Raw genomic sequence first — 14,975 nt, 5'->3', positions numbered from 1 at the left:
TAATAAATTACCTACCCAATTTCACATCTTTGCCATGTGAATTAAAAAAATCCATGTCATCATAACCCAAATCACCAGCCAATGAAATTTGCCATGTAATCAAAATTAATGTCATGTTAACAGATCAATATCCACATCAGCGGATTTAACAAAAAAAATTAAATATTAATGATTCGATTGAAATTCCAAAATTTGAAAAGTAAAGGTATTGTCGATATTGAAATTATTGCAAATAGACTAAATCTATATTTTTACTTAATTACTGAGATTGATAACATAATTTGATCATTTAAATTGATTACAATGGTAAATACAACAAAAATGAAACAATATTATGATTAGAATCAAACATTTAAAACATATATGAAATGTCAGCCAAATGTTAACAATCGCGTGGTATATTGATAAAATATTAAATTTAATTTCAATGATAAAAATTTACTTTTTGATAACTTCAATTAAAAGAAATGTCAGTGAAAGTTTTGAATTGGGTAAAGAGTTTAATGAAAATTTTGATGATTGCAAAGTTGGAATGGAATTGGATTTATGAAAAAAATGTGACAAACAAAAAGAAAATAACTTTTTAAAATTTAAAATAATAATAAGATCATATCAGTTTTTTGCATATGTATGTTTGTCGAAAAGAATTGAAAATAGATTTTGCATGCGTGTTGATTAATCCATTATTCTCTTGTTTTTCCATAACTTGTGCTTTACTTAAACCATTTACAAGTAAGGGTGTAATCGAGTCGAGTCAAGCTAATACACTGCTATGCTCGAGCTCGATTGAAAATTTCAAAGTCAAAACTCGATTTAAACTTGACAAAATTTTATTTTTCAAGCTTAAGCTCGACTCGAGATAAAGCTCAAGCTCGATTAATCTTGATATCTAGTCCAAAATTACAAATCAAATTAACATGATTGATAGCAAAATCCCAATTTAACTAATCAAGACAACTGCCCTTAACAAATTAATTATAAAAAAAACTTAACAAATTAAATCTAAATAATCAAGAGTTAACAAGGTAGTTAAGAAAAGTTTTAGCATAGAATCGAACAACAATTTCTAATGGCCTATTTCAAAAATCAAGCCAATGAACTCAAAATGAATGAAAAAAAAAAACTTAGAGACCTTACCTAGAATTGCGACTAAAATTAAACTAGGTGTCATTGATGGAGAATAGCTACTATTGCCATTAGCTTAAAAGGGACATTGTTAGCTAGAGTAAAGATTGTTGAATCGAACTCCAGATAGGGAAAGGAAGAAAATTTTAAAGATGAAAGCTCAAAAGAGTAAGAAAGAAGGGAAATGGGTGGTTGTTGAGAATCTAAGAAGGCTTTGGAAGAGGAAAGATAGGGACACCTGGATTTGGAGAAAGATTGGGAGAATGGGAATGAAAAGGAAATTGATAGAAATGGGCATATGAATGTTAGAATATTAAATGAGTATGAATAGTGTTGTTAACGAATTATATATATAAGGATAAATTTTTAATTTTTACTTAAATAGTAAAAAAATATATTTAAATAGAAAAGCTCGATTAGGTTCACAGCTATTTAAATCAAATATTATGATACTTGAATTTGGTTCGATTGATAAATCGAGTTACTCGAGCTTGAGCTTAACTCAATAGATGTATCATTTATACCTCTAATTGTAAGAATGATCATATATTATATATATATAAAGAGATTAACTTATATCAGTGTAAAATTTGTTAGTTTTATATTTTTTTAATGATTGATTTTAATAGATCTAAAATATTATATTAAACTCTTTTTCTATTTTTGACTTATCTCTCTCATCCATTTAGAAATATCAATTTTACGCGTTCTTGATAGGAAACTTGACTTTTTACCCTAATGGAAACATAATGAGTATTAAATTTTAGGGATAAAGATGGAAATATATATGATTTTAAATTTTTTATCAAATACGAGAATAGAGATGGATAATATAGTACATATTCTGTATCCTTATCTTATATTTATATTTAGTAAATAAATTTTTATTAAATAATATAAAGTTTTATTTTAGATAAATTGAAATTAATATATTTCTATTTAAAAATATATATTAATATGTTTATAAAAAATTACATAAATGTGAAAATTTTAAAAATAAAAAAAAAAGCAAAATATAGAATTTGGTTTTTATTTTTTTAGAAAAGTTACAGTTACAAGATCACCCACACTCTTTCAATATATACGAGCATGGAGATGAAGGTATATTTGAAATACCTATTAGATAATAATATTAAAATTGGTATAATATAAAAATTTGAGGATGAAGATAGGAAATGGTATACTCGTCTCGTATTATAGCCATTGATATTCTTACACGTCTATTAAATTTGTTGAAATCAATTATTAAAAAAACAAAATTAAAAAATTTTACTTGGTGATTGCTTCTTTATATAAACACTATTATATGAGAAAGAAACAGTTCCGATTGAAATATAAACACTATTATACGAGAAAGAACAGTTCCAATTGAAAATACTGTGTTGAAATAAAGCCAAAAGGGGCAAAATTAGACTGATAACTCCACAAACATGAAATTTCAAATTGATTTAATTTCCAATTGGTATTATACAATTAGCTAGTGGTTTTTTGTTGAATATTTTATATTTTGTAGGAACAAAATAAATATGCCTTAGGATAAAATGTTTCAGATAATTACTTCAGACGTATCTACTGATCTGTTCGATTTATCCTCAATCGAAGAGACGATTTGGTGTCATGTTTAGATATTTGTCTGAAAAATTAAAACATTGGTTTTTAATATTATTAGATTGCCATCACTTTCACTATATTGTTCAATACCAATCGATAACACTATTATCTTGACTTCTATTCGAAACTATATATATCCACTATGCCTGGATTTTATTTTGCTTCATCTTTCTCTTCAAATTGTATTATTGTCCAACTTCAATTTTTATTGTTAAAATAACAATAAGGAACAGAAAAATTAATCACTAGACAACAAATAAGACATGTGAAAGGGACCTGGATCCATTCCAGACCCAAACTAATCTTTTTATGATCAACTTCATTAAAGATGAGGCAGATGGATTAAGGGGGTTTTTTAAAGATACTTTGTTTGTATTCCTCTCCAATGTTAAAAAAAAAAATTAGAGATGATTTTTGAATGACCCAAGAAGAAAATATAAAGAAAAAATTATGATCGAAATTGTCATCAAAATCCATAATAATCTAAATACTAACCATAATGAAACAATTAAGTTTTTTTTCCTAGTTACATTAGTGGCTAATTAATCCAATCCAAGTGACGAGGCAAAACGGTCCACCTTCTTCTTAGACTATATGTGGGCTTATGCATAGATTTCAAAAATCTATGCTTTAGTATATTTTTCTCATCTTATTGTCCTTTTTGAAGTCCTGATAGCCAATTGGAAATTGTTAGAAAAATATGATAAATTATTCTCTCCAATCGTGTAAAACTGTTCAAAAAGTACAACCTAAGAGCCAAAAATAAAATAAAGATAAAATGTCATCTTTTGCATTAGTATTAATTCTAAAAAATTTCCACCTAAAAGAGGTAATTAATATATATAATCCACCAATTAATCATTCTCTAATTATGCAGTGATTAAATTCAATGACGATGCTCAACAAGAGTGAAATTGTCAGAGTTGCGACACCAATAATAATTTCCCCCATTAACTACTGTAAGAACTGTGCCTTGTTCAATTCCTGATCAGCAACATAATGCCATAAACAAGTAGATTTTTGAATGCTAGATATCGATCAAGAACTACTTCGACATTATCGTTGGTGTATACACTTCCAGATTTTGATAATGTGAGGATACCAACTTCTGCCTCCGCACAATGTGGAAAGCTCTTTAGCTTTATTGAACAACCCTTTTCTACGTTTGGAGAAAGTGACTTGACGCTTGCTTTTGTCTTCCAGTTTCTTGATTTCAATTCGCTGATGACCTCGGTTGCTTTTTGTTTTTTTCGCCTCTGTTGTGTTTGATATCAATACATTATTCTCCATAGTGAGAAAACAGAACGTCAGCCAAGGACACCAAAATTTGTACAGCACTTCTACGTGTCTTTAGGGGTTGATAAACAAAGGCTGAGTGCATGGGTTTATTTATACGAATTTAACCAAGTAATAACCCAACTTGTATAACAATAAATAACTTAGGTGATGTGACCGACTTGCCACTTTAATATCTTTTTATAATGTGTACTGCTAATTTAAAGATATTGAATGAGATTTTTTTTGTTTTTTTTAGAAAAATTATAAAGATTAGTTACCCTATGAATTACATTTATGAATAGAAAAGATTTGCAAAATTTTATTGTTTTTTAAATCTTTGTATTTTATTTTTACTTTTTTAAAAAGTTTCATGTATTTTATTATAAACAAAAAGCCTAATTTTAAAAAACAAATCATTTGGCCGAACTTAGGAAAAAATTATGAATTTTAAAAATTTTAACTTATGTGAAAAGCAAATATGAGTTTTTAGATGAAATTATAAATCGAAACTTTTCAAGAAGTATTAATTTTAAAAAAGAATATTTACTAAATATTTTTTATATTCTCACAATTTACAAAATTATAAGGAAGATTATATCTTTTTAGATTTTTTTCCATTTATTATTGAATTCATTTGTTTTTATTATAATTAATAAAAATATATTTTCTCTTATTTATTATTTTCACGTAAAAACTTGTGATTTAATTTAACAAAATTGACTATTTATTTTTTATTTATTAAAAATATACAAAATTATTATCAAATAATTTTTTCAATATCTCACCATACTTTTTTATTAAGTTTGCTAAACGCTATTTTAGCTTTTTTTTTTTAACAGTATTTTTAGAACAGGTCTACTCTAGTAGCACCAATGTAAAGGATGTTAACAGTGTTGATCAATTTACACTAGTGTAAAATTTTTTAATTTTACATATTTTTCTAACCATGTATTTTAATAGATGAGATTAACTCACTTTTTCTCCTTTTGACATATCTCTACCATTTTTGGGATCTATTGAAATAAATAGTTAAAAAATATGTAAAACTAAAAGGTTTTATATTGATGTAAACTGATCCTTCTCTATATTTATAGAGAAAAGTGAGGGGAGGGATTCACTTGCACTAATGGATCAAAATGGTTAAGTGTAAGTGTTATAAATTTAATTTTGATCCAATGATAAAAAAATGCATAACTCTTACACTAGTATAAGTGGATATTCTTTTTCATATATACATATATATATATATATATGATAAAGTAAGGGAAAGATAAAGGGACCAAAGGCAATGGATAAGAAAGAAAAAATATTTTAGTATTTATGAAAATTGTTTTTTTTCATTTTAATGTTATTTGAGATATTAAGGGATTAGAATTTAAACTTTCAAATTGAAAATCTTAAGTTCAAATTTATGGAAGGAAAATGATGATATTTATGTTAGAAAAAAATATAAAAGTAAAAGTTTATAAGAAAAAAACTTTTTGATAAACGTCTTGACAACTTGTTAACTTATTGTAACCTCTTTGTTATGTAGTTGGAGTTGAACAATATGGACTTTCAAATACAAATGAAATAACTTCAAGAAGTGTTACATATGCCACTTTCCCTAAGACTTATTTCACCTTAACTAGTTATAGTATGCAATAAGGGTGAACCAAAATGCCTTCAAGATATAATGAATCTTTTTTATTCTTACTTTGTAGTAGTAAAGTATACCACTAAATACTCTTGGGTAAGAATGGAAATACCTTGTCTTTAACAAAGATTTTTATAGCAAACAATGTTAAAGAAACTTACCTTTAATTGAGAAAAAATTAAGAGAAAAAACAGAGTTAATTCTAAATTGAATTGTATGTCCAAATGAACTTACATCAATCTCTATTTCTAGAGATTGAATCATAAGGTTGTGACTTCTTTATTGTAATATTCTAATTAAAAATCACTTCTTTTTGGTTAGATCATTTTCTTTTGGTTAGAAATATATCTCTTTGAAATATTATAGACATATGTGTTCATTTGAATAATCAAACTTTTCATACAAAGAAAAACCATTTTTCACGTTCCTGAATATTGTAAATTTTCATGCAAAGTAGTTGACTCCATTAAGAAAGCAATCAACTATTTCTTTGTATTTTTAATTTCCAGAATGCTTTTTGAAGTAGGCTAGTCGATTCTTTTATAAAGTTGTCCACTATTTTCACCTTACAGAATGTTTTTTTATGCGTGAGTAGTTGGCTACTTCATATAGCAACTAACTTCTTTCAAATCTTAGAAAGGTTCCACATTTGACCTCTTATAGAGCAGTTGATTCCTTTTCAATGATAATTGACTACTATATACTTAGACCATTTTTCTAGAAAACTATCAGCCAATGACAATTGACATTACAAGAGAATAGATCTTTAGTAGCATTTTTTTCTATTTTTAGCAGCGTTTATAAATGCTGCTAAACAATTCATGGTGTTTGTCAAAAATGTCACTTAAAGTATTGACTATATTTGCATTAGAGAAAATAGCAACATTTTTCCTTAAAACATTGCTAACTTAGCGGCATTTGTGTACACCACTAAATTTAGTGCTGTTTATGCAAACAAACATTGCTAAATTATAGAAATTAGTGTATTTATGTCCAAAAATACCCTTTTTTGGATACAAACACCGCTAAATACGCAAATTAGCGAGTTTTTAGATACAAACGCCACTAATTTCTATAATTTGTGGCGTTTGTATTCAAAAAATGCCACAAAATTGAAAATTTTGCTTTTTTATATTTCTCTCAATATTTACTACTATAATTAAATAAAAATTTGAAAGAAATAAAAATGATTTTTATAAATTGAATATTATAAATATTTAAATATCTAAATACATAATTTGTTCCAATACATATTGTTATTTACATCTATTTTTCTAAAAATATAGAAGTAGATAGGAAAAATGTAAGCAAAAGAATACATCTAACTCTTGATCACATAATATTGAACAATTTTAAAAGAAAACTTTATGTTGATATCTCTCTTATCTTTGCTCACAAGCTCTGAAAGCACACATTGTCTCTATAGCTATCTTGAGCTCTAACTTTCATGAAGTCAAATGAATTTCAAGGGGGAGATAATAAGTGCTAATGAATACAAATCAAGTAACAAAAGAGAACCCAGGAGTTAATAAGAGCATCATCACTTTTACGGGGTGCTTTGCATTATGCCTTCATTTGGAGGATTAAACCCAAAAGCTATCATAAAAGGACCATCAATAACCAAAATTGCCCATAAAAGTTGCACAAGTATCATACATTCTAATAACCCCAGAGCAACAGTCAAGAATATGGATATTACTTCTCAACATTTGATGATATCATGTATTTGTGAATTTAGGAAATAAATAAATAAGGCATATCTTAATTGCTCAGAGTAAAGTACAAGATCAAATTAACATGCCTTATGAAAGCTTTTACGTTATCATAAATTGGGTGACCCTCAGCAACAACTGGAACAATGGTGAATGCATTTTTGCCAAGAAAATGCCTAGAATAATCAATAACAAATAATCTGTGTATAGACCCAAAAAAAGGCTAAAGGACGAATCAAACTAACAACCTTATGGTAAACATCTGTATGATCCAAATGATTTGATAAGCTTAATATTGTATGAGTTTTTGAAGAAAATAAATTTCATAAGTCAAAAATTTTTTGTCTACATATTAACGGCATTTCTTGTAGACAACACCTTCATTAATCTTATATAATTTTTTATGACGTGATTATTGAAGACGTTGTCTATCAAAAATACGCCTTAACTATTCATTGAAACTTTTAATAAAAAATATTCAAGGTGTTTTAGTCGAGAAATCCCTCTAATATCAAGTCTTGGATGGCATTTATAAGTAACAACACCGTTATCTGAATATTTAGTGGCATTTGGATAATAAACACTTGAAGTTTTATAAAAACACGTAAGCTAGCGACATTTGTAAGTGAAAGGCCATTACAAAACTATTGCTAATATGCCATTTTGCTGTAGTATTAGGTATCTTTAAATAGTAGATTTTGATATAGGAAACCAGAGTTTAGGTTCGAGAGTATGGTTACACGTGGGGAAGGTTATAGCACTCCTACAGCGCCCATCCAAAAAATTGTACCAGTTGGATTTTAGATTATCCAAGCCATGATGATATTTATGATTTACCAGATAATTTAATATTAAAAATATATCTTAAAATTATTCCAACAGTTTGGTAGCAATTTAAGATAATTCTCTTACCTCATGAGTATTCATGGAGACTAGTGTCTCACTTTGGAAAGGCTTCGTCGTCAAATTTTTTAATGTACTTTTATTCAAAAAAAATAGTAAAATCTCCTAATAGTTTAGTAGGACTTATTTTCAGACAGATCTCTCAATAGTTTGGTGAGATTTTATTGTAAAAAGATTTGTAAAAATTTTGTCAATCTTATTAAGTCTCCTAATAGTTTGGTAAGACTTAATTTAAAAAGTAATCCTTCAATCGCTTGGAAGATGAAAATATTTTTTATTTTTTTTAAACTGATTTTATGAAATTTCTCAATAGTTTGGTGGATTTTGTAAAATTCAAATCCATAAAAATTCTCCAATAGTTTGGAATGATTCATGAATTTATTTGAAAAGATTTTTTATTTTTACTTTTTTTGTAAATAAGTAAAATGAAACTCATAAAAAAAAATCACAATAATAAGGAATGTATTTTTTTCAATTTAAAATAAGAAATAATGAGAATAAATAAAAATAAACAAAATAACATAAATAAAATAAGAAAAATAAAGTCAAAACAGAAAATGGAGTGAAAATAGGAAGAAAATACCTACGATCGGGTCATGGTAAAACACACAGATTTAGATGCCTCAAATTTCAAGCTTTTCTTCAAAAGTATTTGAGTATGCCTTTCTTTCTAAAATGATTATTCTTCTGTCTTCTCTCTAACTAATTTTCAAAAATTAATAAAGAAATCTCAAAAGCTGATAGAGAATTTTCAAAAACCCAACAAATTATGTAGAAAGCTAAAACCGAGAATCCCTAAAATACAGAAGCTTACAGAAATTCAAACTCAAAAACACCAAATCTCAATTCTAGAAAATCGAAACAAATCAAATCCAGAACCTAAAACCTCTTAGTTACTAAACAAAATTTTCTCTTTTCTCTCAAGAGTTTCTACATAATCTCTTTTTCTCTCTATCCCCATTTGCTTTGATCACAGATTTATATAGGAATTCATACTCAATCAATTTCCCTTAAATCTTTGATTTTATTTTATTTTCGTTTTAATGAAAATTGATTCTGAAATCAAATTCCAAAATCTCTCCCTATCAATTTATTGTGAATTGATTATAGAATTAAATTTCGACAATCTCTCCACATCATTTTTAATGCCAATTGATTCTGGAATTAAATCTAAAAAATCTTTCAATTACGATTGAAGCTTAATTTCGAAAAAATATTTTCAGACAAAATGATGTGTCTATATAAAGTGCATAACACAAATTAACTTCTTAAGTATTTCATCAGCATAAGTCATCAAGTAAGAAGAAAATTTTGAAGAATGCAAAAAGATCCAATTTTAAATAAAAAAAATAGAGAAAAGGATAGCTAAAAAGATTTATAGGGAAGCATGAATGCAACCACATTAATAGAACAATAAAAAAGTGCTTCCCTAAATTGACAATCAATAGGCAGATATGATTCCTAATTCAGATACGAATCATGTCCTTGATGAATATGTAACACCTTCAATTCCGCGTTAGAAATTTGTAAGGATCTACAGAAAATATATAGAGACTTAAGTGTAACAATACTTACTAGCCACTTTTTGTGAACAAAAACTGAGAAACCCATTTGGCTAAAACATACAATACCCCATAAGTCGTGTCATCATTATAGAATCACATAAAGAACATGTTTGTCTCAAACATTAAAAATGAGTCTATTAACAAATATTTCCTAGAACTAACCAGATGAGGACGAAGGAAGACCTTCACTAATATTTCACTTACAATCAATATATGGATCCGGTCAACCAAAAGAACCATTTTCTTAAATCGTTTCATTTCTAAAACATATAATTGCACTTAGAATAATAAAGTAACGAGAATCAGAAGTTGTATCACCGCTACCATCTAAGCCACATTGTTCTTGTCTATTCTATCATGTGACAGCCTAGCAAACAATGCTACACAAACTATTAAAATTATTTATCTGTAGCTCCTTTTCCACTGGTCATCCCACATCTGTCATGAAATGTCATTCAAAACTTTATTATACGGGAATATTACAGCACTTTTGAGATCTTGCGATCAATTTTTACTTGGGATATTAGTATCATATCCATGAAAGTAAAAAAGACAAACACAAACTAACTATATCCTACAATTTCTTAGCAACAATACGGTATTGATATATTTGGTTCTACTTTATGGTGGAGATGGAAAAGCTGAAGTGGACCATACTTTGTCTGTCATTAGCCACCTATGGTCCCACCAGATGGTGGGCCATATGCTCAAGATGATCCTACGGTAAAAACTCAAGATGGAACCTTATAGCTTTTCATACAAAGTTAATAGAAATAGACATGGGCCCAAAGCCGAAGAACTCATTTATGTTTAGTACGGCAAGATTTGGTTCTCAAAAGTCAGAATTATTAAAATCAGATTATATCTAATAAGATTCTCCAGAACTATTTTATTTGTACCAAATAACGTTACTCCTGTACAGTTACGCAAGGCCAAAAAAGCAATTGAGGCGTACAATGTATTGTTGGTAAACTATGACGATTTCACACAAATATTCATATAATATTAATGATATGAAAAAAAATTGAACTTATTTGCTTGAATGACTTCCCAAGCCATTAGGAGATTGGCTATAAAATCAATAGTAAGTTGGTCTAAACAAACATATAAATTATATCAGTTGAACCATCAATATAAACTACATCATGTTTGTAAAAACAACATACTATTAAATTAAAACCGAGGACCGAGATTTCTAAAGGTCATGCTGCTCCATTCTCTGTCACAAAGCTGTAATAATAAATTACTATTGGCCATTATTTGTTCCATTAATAATCCATCTTATACCCAAATTCCAATTTTCATAAAGTTTGATATTTTAAGTTTCTCAAATGCTTTGCATGTCTCACATTAAAATAACTATAAGATTGGCAAGGAAACTTACGTATATAAGCAGGTGAGTACACATATGCACAAAGTAAAGAGAAAGATTAAGATTAGAAAAATAGCTTACCATTCCTCTCAAAGCTCAAATATGCTTCCTGCATAAGTTAAAACTTTTAAAATTCATAATTTTTTCATAAGTTGAGCCAAATGATTTCTTTTTTAAAAATTAAGCTTTTTGTTTGTAATAAAATACATGAAACTTTTTTAAAGAGTAAAAATAAAATATAAAGATTTGAAGAATAATACAAATTCGTAAATCTTTTCTATTCATAAAATTTAAATGTATAGGGTAACTAATCTTTATAATTTTTTTTAAAAAAAATAATCTCACTCAATATCTTTAAAATAGCAGTACTCATTATAAAAGGAAATTAAAGTGGCAAGTCGGTCACATAGCTAAATTATTTCTTGTTATGCAAGTTAGGTTATTACTTGGTTAAACTTGTATAAATAAACCCATGCGCTCAGTCTTTGTTTATCAACCACTAAAGACGCATAGAAGTGCTGTACAAATTTTGGTGTCCTTGGCTGATTTTCTGTTTTCTCACCATGGAGGATAATGTATTAATGTCAAATGCAACAGAGGCGAAGAAAACAAGAAGCAGTCGAGGTCGTCAACGAATTGAAATCAAGAAACTGGAAGACGAAAGCAAACGTCAAGTCACTTTCTCCAAACGTAGAAGAGGGTTGTTCAATAAAGCTAAAGAGCTTTCCACATTGTGCGGGGTAGAAGCTGGTATCCTCACATTATCAAAATCTGGAAGAGTATACACCAACGATAATGTGGAAGCAATTCTTGATCGATATCTAGCCGAGTCATCTGGTCAGGGAAATTATTCATGGATAAAGCAGAAAGAAGTTAAAGAAGATATTAGTGGTGGGTTTTGGTTGGATTAGTCGATTGAGAACATGGGTCTGGTGGAACTGCTGGAATATGCGATGGCGCTTAATGACTTGAGAAAAAACGCAAAGGCTAGAGTGGAGGAGATGAGCATTCAAAAATCTACTTATTTATGGCAATATGTTGCTGATCAGGAATTGAACAAGGACCGAGATTTCTGAAGGTCATACTGCTCCATTCTGTCACTAAGCTGTAATAATATATTACTATTGGCCATTATGTTTTCCATTAATAATCCATCTTATATCCAAATTCCAATTTTCATAGAGTTGGATTTTTTAAGTTTCTCAAATGCTTTGCTTGTCTCACATTAAAATAACTATAAGATTAGCAAGGAACTTACGTATAGAAGCAGGTGAGCACACACACATGCACAAAATAGAGAGAAAGATTAAGACTAGAAGAATAGCTTACCATTCTTCGATCAATCATAGAGCACCCATCAGCGCAAAGTAGGGCTGGAAATGTATCAAATTCTTCCGATAGACACAGAGTAAGTATGAGCCTAATCCCTTTTTGACACTCAGGTGTCTCAGCTAGAGATAAACCCCCAGTAGATCTTGTATGTGAAGGGAGCCGAATGATCCACCAAAACCCAGAGTCAACCGGAGCAACTCTTCCAAAGGCACTCTCTCCAAAATCTGCAATAATTGTGTCCGATTTACGTACAGGCTCGTGAAGAACTTTGAAGCTAGCTGGCATTGCACCTTCGCCTAGCTTGAATCTATCTATTCTTTTCCCCCACCCTTGAAGATGTAGGGTTTTCAAGAGAAAGTTCTTAGGCTCTCCATTCATCAGAAAAGCCGGAGCACTGGGTACAAAATTTCGAACAAAAACCTGAGCAAATAATCAAACATGATCAAAGCAGTCTCAGAAAATTTCAAATCATGAGCCATAATTGACCAGATGGTAATGGATTTTCAACATTAAAAACAACTTACCAAACCTCTATTTTACAATCAGCTACGAAGCACTGGACAGGCAAAACAGTACAATAACACATGGACACGGTAATTTTTAAAAAACTAAAGATATGAGTATGGTAGGACACGGACACACGGTAATAAAAAATATTTTATATATTTCTTATATTAAAATATGCAATATAAACATGATCTAAAATAAGTTTCATTATCCATATTATTTCTGCCCAAATAAAAAGCCCTTTCTTAATGGGTCCATTCTTCATTCATGGCCCAATATAATAAGTAAAGGAATCATATTATAATAACTAACAACTAAAGAAAGCAAAAAGACCAACAGATAAAGAAGAAATTGAATATCTCTATGCCCTGGAAATTTCTCCAATCTTCCCTTTGTGACTTTGACATCTCCTCTATCCTTCATCTTCTTTAACCTTCAACAACTTAACAGTCTTCGGTTTATGGCATTATCATCTCCTCCATCTTTCATCTTCCTCAACCTTCAACAAATTAAAAGGTGATGCTTCAATCTAGATATGAAATTTATCACTTGTTTGGTTTTATACTTCTGATTTCTTTCTCGACGGACTTTACAATTCTCATTTCTTAGAGAAAAATTTAAGCAAAAAAAACTTTCCATGCCGTGTCCTTGCCGTTCCCTTGTCATGTCTTTTTTTTTTTTTTTTTTTTGTTTGGTGTGTCCAAGGACATCTGACACATATTCGCCACATCGATGTCATGTCTATGTCGGACTGACCCAATGTCATTTTTCCTTGACAATCAGTATTCTCTATTCATATAAAAATTCGTTCAGGTTTGGCTTGAAGTTTCACCCAATCAAAGTTCTCCAACTTGGATCAAGGTATTTAGTATTAAATGATGTTAGCCCACATTTAGTATTAAATGATGTTTGCCCACATTCAATTAAGTTCAGAGTTTGCTAGTCCTTGTATTTTGGTTCAAGCTTTCCATCCATCACCAATTAATTATAGGTTGATGCTCAACACATGATCATAATCAATAATAAATGTCAATGTCATAGTTTATAATTTACACATATGCAATAATAATTTCATTATCACCAAAAAAGGGTCCTACTTCATACTATGAGATGAGAACTTTACCTGATCATAATTCAAAACTTCCTCAGATGCATGGTCATACGCGGCAATGGTACCAACTGGTTGGCCTCGAAAATACACCAAAGACCTCCTAAGAGCTTCCCATGCTTCAGCCACCATAAGGTGTGGCTCAAAAGAGTTTCTACCTGATGAAGCCGGAGTACCAAAACCTGACCTCCCATCGGGGAAGTACGTGGTCATAATTGTCATAACCCCCTCTTGTGAGACCAATAGAGAGCTCACTGATTGACCTCTCATCAAATGATCTTTGCCTCTTTATGTTAAGCCTTGGCTTATCAAGGAGGCGCGAGAGATCATAATCATCCATTTTGGAGATTGAGCAAGTTGAGCTCACATTTCTATGTTCCACCTCTTTAGTCCCATACATTTCTTTGTCTTTAATGCACAAAAACAAAAGTTTCAAGTTTCAGAAGAAGAGATCTACAGTTCAAAAAAAAAAAAAAAACAAAGAATTAGAGCCCCAAATATTTTGTATAACAACAAAGCATAAACCCCAGAATAGCAATAAACATGCTTAATATAGGAACTGAAATGCTAAGACTACTTATAAAGCTAATGAAATAAAAGCCTTGCCTTGTTATCCATTCAACAACCCTTTTCCTTTTTGTAAAGGAGAAGAAAACAAAAATAAATTTAAAACCAAAACTTTTACTCATACATTACCAAGATGGTTGAAGGATAAGACGGAATTTTCCAACAACTAACGTCAATCATCATCATTATATTTATATATATATATGTAATTTTCTATTTGCAAGTTTTTAAAAAATTATTTATTTTGTAAATTTTTAAG

At 29.2% G+C, this 14,975-nt stretch overlaps 2 pseudogenes; one reads left to right on the top strand and one right to left on the bottom strand.

Annotated features, from left to right (window-relative positions):
- Window positions 1–14,975, bottom strand: part of LOC111283730 (putative alkaline/neutral invertase F) — a 135,287-nt pseudogene that overhangs the window by 102,513 nt on the left and 17,799 nt on the right.
- On the top strand, window positions 11,587–12,278 carry LOC111284081 (agamous-like MADS-box protein AGL61; annotated as a pseudogene).

The sequence above is a fragment of the Durio zibethinus genome, chromosome 3, assembly GCF_047325235.1.
Source record: "Durio zibethinus cultivar Kanyao isolate XHJ-2024 chromosome 3, ASM4732523v1, whole genome shotgun sequence".
Taxonomy (NCBI): domain Eukaryota; kingdom Viridiplantae; phylum Streptophyta; class Magnoliopsida; order Malvales; family Malvaceae; genus Durio; species Durio zibethinus.
This window is presented reverse-complemented; position numbering and strand designations above follow the sequence as displayed.